Below are 9698 nucleotides of genomic sequence, written 5' to 3' on the forward strand. Positions count from 1 at the left end.
ATTGTCAGTCAAATAGTGACAGAGCAAGCAATATATATGCGAAATCTGTTCCACTACAACAAGAACAACAAGAACCTAAATTTTGAATAAAAAAAATGGAAAAGTATGAAACAAAATTTACACTAATAAAGAAAAATTCTATCAAAAATAAATTCAAATCATAGACCGCAGATCTCAAGTAAATATTTCAAGTACATGTAATACTGAAAATAGATAAATAACTATATATAAAAACAAATTCATAAAGTCTATCAAAATCGAAAATCAAAGAGGAAAAAAAAATCAAATCAATAAAGTTTCAAGAGGAAACAATGTGAATCTAGCAATCCGACAATACAGGATATAAATAAAGTAAAACATAAAATGTTTCTACTTCCTAAACTATGCCTAAGCTATCATATCTAACTACGGGAAATTCAAAATACACACACAGCTAAGAATAACGAGAAAAGTAAATAATCACAAATACATAAGTGTAAAACTAATTTCAAAGTTCACGAGTAAAAATCTATGGGATATTAACAAATATACTCGTGACAGCTAAAGTTCAAAACAGGCGTTGTTCACTCAGGCATGACATGGTCGTCACTGAATTCACAGATCTAGATTTACCTGTGTTCCGAGTCTCACATTAGGCTAGCATACACGCGTAACGCGATGTAGAAATAGTGATATTAATGCAACGGGGAGAAGGGATAGCTTATTGATCAATATATGTGCAGACAAACGTTTACAGGTCAAAAGCAAGCAGATGATTAAACGTTTTTTGTTAGAAGACAGTAATATAAAACAAAGATTAATTAGGTGAATACGGAAATAAAAAAAATAAACATTTGTAAATGTAATTTATAGCTAGAAAATTGACATATTTGTACCGTAGATATATGTTATCTACGGTACAAATATATAGGACGGAATGTCATTGACATTTTTTAGTTGTATTTACTTTTCATATGACGGTGGTATGGATACGAGCGATTAACACAGTTAAACATATAAGCAAGTTGCATGAGACACTGTTGTGAAACAGATGCTCACAAAAATATATTACATTTGTTGTGTTAACGTAATTGTAAATTTCCAATGGATTTCGATAAAATTCTGACACATCTTGGAGACTTCGGTCGTTACCAAAAGTTTCTATACTTTCTGGTGTGTCTGCCAGCGGTGTTCACTGGAATATTTGCTGTTATATCCGCCATCATTCTTGCCACCCCAGACCACAGGTGAGTGTCTAACGTCCTAACCGTCAAAGGCCACAGGCGAGTGTCGCACGTCCTACACTGTAACCGTCCCGGCCAACAGGTGAATGTCTAAAGTCTTACCGCCCAAGACAACGGGTGAGTGTCTAACGTCCTAAGCGTCCTGAACCACAGGTGAGTGGCCTACGTCCTACAAATGTAACTATCCCGGCCCACAGGTGAGTGGCTAACGTCCTAAGCGTCCCGGCCCACAGGTGAGTGGCCTACGTCCTAACTGTCCCAGCCCACAGGTGGGTGTCTAACGTCCTAACCGTCCAATACCACATGTGAGCGCTAACGTCCTAACCGTCAAAGACCACAGGTGAGTGTCTGACGTCCTACACTGTAACCGTCCCGGCCCTCAGGTGAGCTTCTAATGTCCTAACCGCCCCGGCCCACAGGTGAGTGACTAACGTCCGAACCGCCCCAGACCACAGGTGAGTGTCTAATGTCCTAAGCGTCCTGGCCCGCAGATGAGTGACCTACGTCCTAACTGCTCCGGCCCACAGGTGAGTGTCTTATGTACTAACCATCCAAGACCACAGGTGAATGTCTAACGTCCTAACCGTCAAAGACCAGAGTGTTTAATGTCCTTACCGTCCCGGCCCACAGGTGAGTGGCCTACGGTCTCGGCCCACAGGTGAGTGTCTAATGTCCTAACCGTCAATGACCACGGGTGAGTTCCTGACGTCCTACACTGTAACCGTCCCGGCCCACAAGTGAGGGTCTAATGTCCTAACCGCATCGGCCCCCAGGTGAGTGTCTGACGTCATACACTGTAACCGTCCCGGCCCACAAGTGAGTGTCTAATGTCCTAACCGCATCGGCCCACAGGTGAGTGTCTGACGTCCTACACTGTAACTGCATCGGCCCACAGGTGAGTGTCTGACGTCCTACACTGTAACCGTCCCGGCCCCCAGGTGAGTGTCTGATGTCCTAACCGCCCCTGCCCACAGTTGAGTGTCCAACATCCTAATCGTCCAGACCCACAAGTGAGTGTTGATGTCAACTTAAGAATTATTAAATTTTGGTATACACTTACCTCGAGTGAAAATAAGTTGTCTAGTCGTATGTACAAATTGATGTACCCATTATATCAAAATGGACAAATCGAGTTTAAATGGTTGAATTATGTTAAACATATCCTGGATAGCGTAGGTCTAAGCTATGTTTGGATCCTGCTTATTTTAAAGCTGCAACTATACATAATTTACACGATCAGTTTATTCAATCCTGGTTTAATAAAATTGACACCTCATCCAGAGGACGATTGTACTCTACATTTAAATATCGCTTTGGTTTAGAAGACTATTTGATAAGATTAAACGCAAAAGATAGGAAAACTATCTGCAAATTTAGAACTTCAAATATTAAGCTTGGGTGGGAATTCAAAGACAGGACAGAATATGCCCACTTTGTAATACTGGTATTGGGGACGAGTTTCATTACTTATACACTTGTAAAAACGACACTTTAGTCAAAATAAGGGGAAAACATATTCCGGCCTTTTTTTACACAAGTCCAAACCAACATAAAATGAAATGAACGTTCACAATTTTTAATATGAAATTGTTAAAAAGTGTCAGCTTGTTTGTTCAAAAATCAACAAAAGTACTTTAGTGTCTCTATTCTATAAGTTTCTCTTTTGTTTGCTAGTGACATTTTATATAAGTTGAACACTGAATTATTTGTATGTAACTACACGTAGATATAGAATGTTTGTCTGTCATGCACTCAAACTATGTTATATATACATGACCTCTTGTTACACATATTATGTGTGTCTGAGTGAAATAAAAATCTTGAAATCTTGAAAGTCCCCAACCGTCCCGGCCCACAAGTGAGTGTCCATCGTCCTAACCGTTCCGGCCCACAGGTGAGTGTCTAGAATCCTGACCATCCTGGCCCACAGGTGAGTGTCTAACATCCTTACAGTCCCGGCCCACAGGTGAGTATCTAACATCTTTACAGTCCCGACCCACAGGTGAGTATCTAACATCCTTACAGTCCCGGCCCACAGGTGAGTGTCTAACATCCTTACAGTCCCGGCCCACAGGTGAGTGTCTAACATCCTTACAGTCCCGGCCCACAGGTGAGTATCCATCGCAATTACCTAGTGAACCGCATGAAAGAACTTCTATCAGTCAGGATATTGAGATAAAATGGTATGTAAGTGATCGTTATGTAAGGATTTGAATGTACTTGTTCATTTAAGACGTGTTATGTATTATGCGTGAAAAACTTATAATGTACTTTGGATATATATGTACCTTTAAACTAATGTAATTTGTTTACATTACATCATCAAAGTGGGTGAGTTTAGTTTGTTTCGTAGCATTAGGTATATATAATTTAATCATTCTGGCGCCCATTTATATGAATTAAATGAATAAACAAGATAATGCATCTCGCTGGTGAATAAATTCAACCAAAAAAGTTTAATTACTTTGTAAAATGCCAAGTTTTGAAGTGACTTGTGGCTTTAAACAGACATTCATCTCTTTTGTAATTGTGAAGTTCTTTCGAAAAGCGAATAATTATCCCTCAGTATATCAACAATTAATATATACTAGTTCTCATATATATACAAAACCAATATTACTAATTTAAGTCAACTGCGAGAAAATTGTACGCTGAGACAATATGCCGTCTGAGTGCTGATATCACATTATTTCAGACCACGTGGCAAAAAGTAAGGAGATGTGACTATATTTGCAAAGAAGTGAGTGACACAATGAGTTAAAATTAAAGAGAGAGAAAAAATCCTTGGTAAAATTAGGAAACAGAAGAAAGTAAAACATTGACAACTATCCATATTTTAACTGTTTTTGAAAGAAACGTTTTAGAGAGGCCTGTTCGTGTGTATATAATAATAAGTGAGTTGTCCGAATGACTTTACCTTGGACAGTTATTTGTTTTGGTACCTTTTTTTGTTATGCATTACACCTGGACATTAAGATACTGGCTATACAAAACTAGCACACCAACAATGACTCATTATAAGACTGGCTATACTAAAATACATCACAAGTGACTGATCGTTTGACTATTACTACTGATGGTTTGTTACAGGTATAATATACTTATTATGCAAAATAGCACATCAACCGTAACTGATTATTTTACAGTAAGATATATATACTGGCTATACAAGCATAACGCATCCACTGTGACGGAATATTGACCGTTTATACTGAAATTGTTACCGAAAACTACTGTTCAAACAGATAGCACATCAACCATAACGGACCATTTGACGGTATACAGTTGTTTCATGCCTTATCAGTCAACAGTCAAAACTATTTTCCCGAGAAGTTGGGATCCACCAGATGAACCGTTTCCCGAGGCCGCAGGCCAAGGGAAACAGTTCATCTGGTGGGTCCCAACTTCGAGGGAAAATGGTTTTGACTGTTGACTGATAAGGCATGAAACAACTGTTTTGTTACTTGACCAATGAAAAAGAAAAGAGTTCCATGTCGAATGTGATGTTTACCGACAGACGACCGTCAACAATCCAGTACCAAAAACGCTTGATCATCGGGGTGCTTGTAATTAAAGGTGCGTTCGATTACCTTACACGTGACCAGTCAACAGTTTTACGGTAGCACACATTAGCTTTAGTTCGTTTGGTGAATTGTCTGGGAAACAGTCGAAATTGATTAATATGCATGTATATAGCGAGTCAGGTAACAATTGATACTGATGGAGTGTAACAGCTGAAAAATACTGGTTCTCAAAATAGCACATCCACCGTAACGGATTTTGTTACAATTAATACAAATGGTGTGTAACAGATGTACATTTGTACTACATTGGTAATACAAGATTTAATAGAATTATATTGGCTATACAAGTATCACACATTCACCGTTATTGCTTATTTAATCGTTACTACTGATGTGTGTAACATGTGTTATTTACTTGCTATACAAACGCATTCATAGGTATGATATTTCAGTAAGGTAGCAATCTGAATTTGGCATCATATCCGCGCTATCACAGGGAGACGAATGCACCAACATACCATGTCTCCAGCACACAAGTTCTAACATGTAACATGCATTACAAACATGAGGAGACACGTCCTTAAATGACATGAGCTGTTAATAGGATGATAAGCACAATAAAAACAAACCGTAACTTATTATTTGACTGCTACTTCTATTGGTGTGTTGCAGATGTAAGATACCTGGCTACGAGAACGACACTTACAGTATCCAGAGTGATCGTCACAGGGAGGTCATCAGTAACTACATTCCTCCGCCGGCGGCCAATAGCCATCTCTACGACCAGTGTCATACCTACTCCTTCAACCATAGCAGTGTGATGTTTGATACATTAGGTAGACCTATCAACGGTTCCACTGTTAAGTGTGATGAATGGGTTTATAGTTACAGCGTTTTCAAACAAACGTTTACGTCAAAGGTATTTAAAACTCAGTTATTCCTTTGATAGAATCTGATGGTAGATTTCATACTAAGTCTGAACTAACTGAGGTTTGCCGTAACCGTGATTGTTACATATATTTATTTCAGTATACGTAGTAACACGGTTCATAAAATACACACTTTTCTCATAATCAATTTGAAATAAACCTGTACTCTTTTGATTTTGGAAATTCACATGATTAAGTGGTTCAACTTACCCGTCCTATTGGACGTCCATGTTTTTGGTCAATAGCATCACCGATGAGTCCTAAAAGAACGAAACAGCTATATGATCAGTGTAATTAAGTTTGCAAACTGTATCTTTTACCAAACTATATATGTGTGATCAAATATTTGTCTTTTAAGTTCATCTGTTATGTATATTCGCCATTGAACATGCAAGAAATAATTAGTGCTATCATGCTTCCTACCAAGAGTCCTTCCCCTTAATTTTGTATTATTTAATTTCAGTTTAACCTAGTTTGTAGTAATTCCTACAAAACCTCCCTTGCCAAATCCTCCTATTTCGTCGGTATCTTTGTAGGAGCTATGGTCTTTGGTAATTTATCCGATGCGTAAGTATTATTTAATATACTTTTATATGTATAAAGCATGAGGAAGAAAATAATCGAAACGAAAAAAAAACACCAGAATAGAGAGAACGAAAGATGCTAACTTCTTCTCATTAGCAACATTTCACAATCTAAGCGCTCTGTTTTTGTTTGGATGGTTTTCCAGAATATTAACAAAATCATCAGAGGATACGTATGCACATTCTAAGAGAATTTCAGTGGAGTAAGGTATACAAACGAGTACTGGCTCTAGAGTAAGGTATACAAACGAGAGCTGGCTCCAGAGTAAGGTACACAAACGAGTGCTGGCTCTAGAGTAAGGTATACCAACGAGAGCTTGCTATAGAGTAAGGTATACACACGAGTACTGGCTCTAGAGTAAGGTATACAAACGAGAGCTGGCTCCAGAGTAAGGTACACAAACGAGTGGTGGCTATAGAGTAAGGTACAAAGACGAGTGGTGGCTCTAGAATAAGGTATACACACGAGTGCTGGCTCTGGAGTAAGGTATACACACGAGTGCTGGCTTTAGAGTAAGGTACACAAACGAGTGCTGGCTCTTGAGTAAGGTATACACACGAGTGCTGGCTCTGGAGTAAGGTATACACACGAGTGCTGGCTTTAGAGTAAGGTACACAAACGAGTGCTGGCTCTAGAGTAAGTTACACTAACGAGTGCTGGCTCTAGAGTAAGATACACAAACGAGTGCTGGCTCTAGAGTAAGTTACACTAACGAGTGCTGGCTCTAGAGTAAGATACACAAACGAGTGCTGGCTCTAGAGTAAGTTACACTAACGAGTGCTGGCTCTAGAGTAAGGTATTCAAACGAGTGCTGGCTCTAGAGTAAGGTAAACAAACGAGTGTTGGCTCCAGAGTAAGGTACACTAACGAGTGTTGGCTCTAGAGTAAGGTATACCAACGAGTGCTGGCTCTAGAGTAAGGTACACTAACGCGTGCTTGTTCTAGAGTAAGGAACACAAACGGGTGTTGGCTCTAGAGTAAGGCACACTAACGAGTGCTGGCTCTAGAGTAAGATATACAAACGAGTGCTGGCTCTAGAGTAAGTTACACTAACGAGTGCTGGCTCTAGAGTAAGGAACACAATCGAGTACTGGCTCTAGAGTAAGGTATACACACGATTGCTGGCTCTAGAGTAAGGTATACTAACGCGTGCTGGCTCTAGAGAATGAAACACAAACGAGTGCTGGCTCTAGAGTAAGGAACACAATCGAGTACTGGCTCTAGAGTAAGGTATACACACAGGTGCTGGCTCTAGAGTAAGGTATACACACGAGCGCTGGCTCTAGAGTAAGGTACACTAACGCGTGCTGGTTCTAGCGTAAGGAACACAAACGGGTGTTGGCTCTAGAGTAAGGCACACTAACGAGTGCTGGCTCTAGAGTAAGGAACACAATCGAGTACTGGCTCTAGAGTAAGGTATACAAACGAGAGCTGGTTCCAGAGTAAGGTACACAAACGAGTGGTGGCTCTAGAGTAAGGTATAAAGACGAGTGGTGGCTCTAGAATAAGGGATACACACGAGTGCTGGCTCTAGAATAAGGTATACACATGAGTGCTGGCTCTAGAGTAAGGTACACACACGAGTGCTGGCTCTAGAGTAAGGGATACACACGAGTGCTGGCTCTAGAGTAAGGCATACACACGAGTGCTGGCTCTAGAGTAAGGAACACAATCGAGTACTGGCTCTAGAGTAAGGTATACACACGATTGCTGGCTCTAGAGTAAGGTATACTAATGAGTGCTGGCTCTAGAGTAAGATATACAAACGAGTGCTGGCTCTAGAGTAAGGTACGCAAACGAGTGCTGGCTCTAGAGTAAGGAACACAAACGAGTGCTGGCTCGAGAATAAGGTATACACACGAGTGCTGTCTCTAGAGTAAGGTATACACACGAGTGCTGGATCTAGAGTAAGGTACACTAACGCGTGCTTGTTCTAGAGTAAGGAACACAAACGGGTGTTGGCTCTAGAGTAAGGCACACTAACGAGTGCTGGCTCTAGAGTAAGATACACAAACGAGTGCTGGCTCTAGAGTAAGTTACACTAACGAGTGCTGGCTCTAGAGTAAGATACACAAACGAGTGCTGGCTCTAGAGTAAGGGATACACACGAGTGCTGGCTCTAGAATAAGGTATACCAACGAGTGCTAGCTCTAGAATAAGGTATACACACGAGTGCTGGCTCTGGAGTAAGGTATACACACGAGTGCTGGCTCTGGAGTAAGGTATACACACGAGTGCTGGCTCTATAGTAAGGTATACACACGAGTGCTGGCTTTAGAGTAAGGTACACAAACGAGTGCTGGCTCTTGAGTAAGGTATACACACGAGTGCTGGCTTTAGAGTAAGGTACACAAACGAGTGCTGGCTCTAGTGTAAGGTATACCAACGAGAGCTTGCTATAGAGTAAGGTATACACACGAGTGCTGGATCTAGAGTAAGGTATACAAACGAGTGCTGGTTCCAGAGTAAGGTACACTAACGCGTGCTGGTTCTAGAGTAAGGAACACAAACGGGTGTTGGCTCTAGAGTAAGGTACACTAACGAGTGCTGGCTCTAGAGTAAGGGACACAAACGGGTGTTGGCTCTAGAGTAAGGCACACTAACGAGTGCTGGCTCTAGAGTAAGGAACACAAACGAGTGCTGGCTCTAGAGTAAGGGACACAAACGAGTGCTGGCTCTTGAGTAAGGTATACACACGAGTGCTGGCTCTAGAGTAAGGTACACAAACGAGTGCTGGCTCTAGAGTAAGCTCCATAAACACGTAAAGGTTTATAATAACTGTGTACATGTACACTTAACACCTAAAAATACACTTTTGTTGCATCAATAGCAATTTTAAAACATATCTGGTCAATCTTACTATGACTTCAATGTTCTTACATTTATCATACACATAATACTCGCATGGGTTTAAGCTTCGATGCTTAAAGAGCTTTAAAACATATCTGGTGAATCTTACTATGACGATACAGTCACGTTTTCAGTCCATGCAATATAATGTTCTGTATTTCAAATTTGTTATAAAAGATGACATTTGTTAGCTGAAACTCACCAAATGGATGCAATTATCAATTTACTCTTAAAAAACCCGTATCAAACAGGAGAGGTATAATAGGCTGGGAAGGTCTTTGTATCAGGAAATCATATTTTATTAAATAGCGTTTGATAGCAGAGGCTTGTCCATGGTATTGGATAAAGTTTGTGTTGGTTAGTTTAATACAGTTATGTATACACAGAAATGTTCATATATACGAAAGATATAAACATACACCTCACTATATAGGCAGTTGAAGATGCATGCATCGGTATTGGCAGTAAGGACACAGGTAACGATATTTGATTGATCCTTGACTACAGTAACATGACATACACATACACACACTATCACACACATACCTCTCTCTCTCTCTCTCTCTCTCTCTCTCTCTCTCTCTCTC

General features: G+C 40.2%; 1 pseudogene; it reads left to right on the top strand.

The window, feature by feature from the left end:
• Nucleotides 1-968: 968 nt before the first annotated feature.
• The window catches only part of LOC110456475, a 23923-nt pseudogene continuing 15193 nt past the window's right edge, over nucleotides 969-9698 (top strand).

This window comes from Mizuhopecten yessoensis, unplaced genomic scaffold, assembly GCF_002113885.1.
Source record: "Mizuhopecten yessoensis strain PY_sf001 unplaced genomic scaffold, ASM211388v2 scaffold8745, whole genome shotgun sequence".
NCBI classification, from domain to species: domain Eukaryota; kingdom Metazoa; phylum Mollusca; class Bivalvia; order Pectinida; family Pectinidae; genus Mizuhopecten; species Mizuhopecten yessoensis.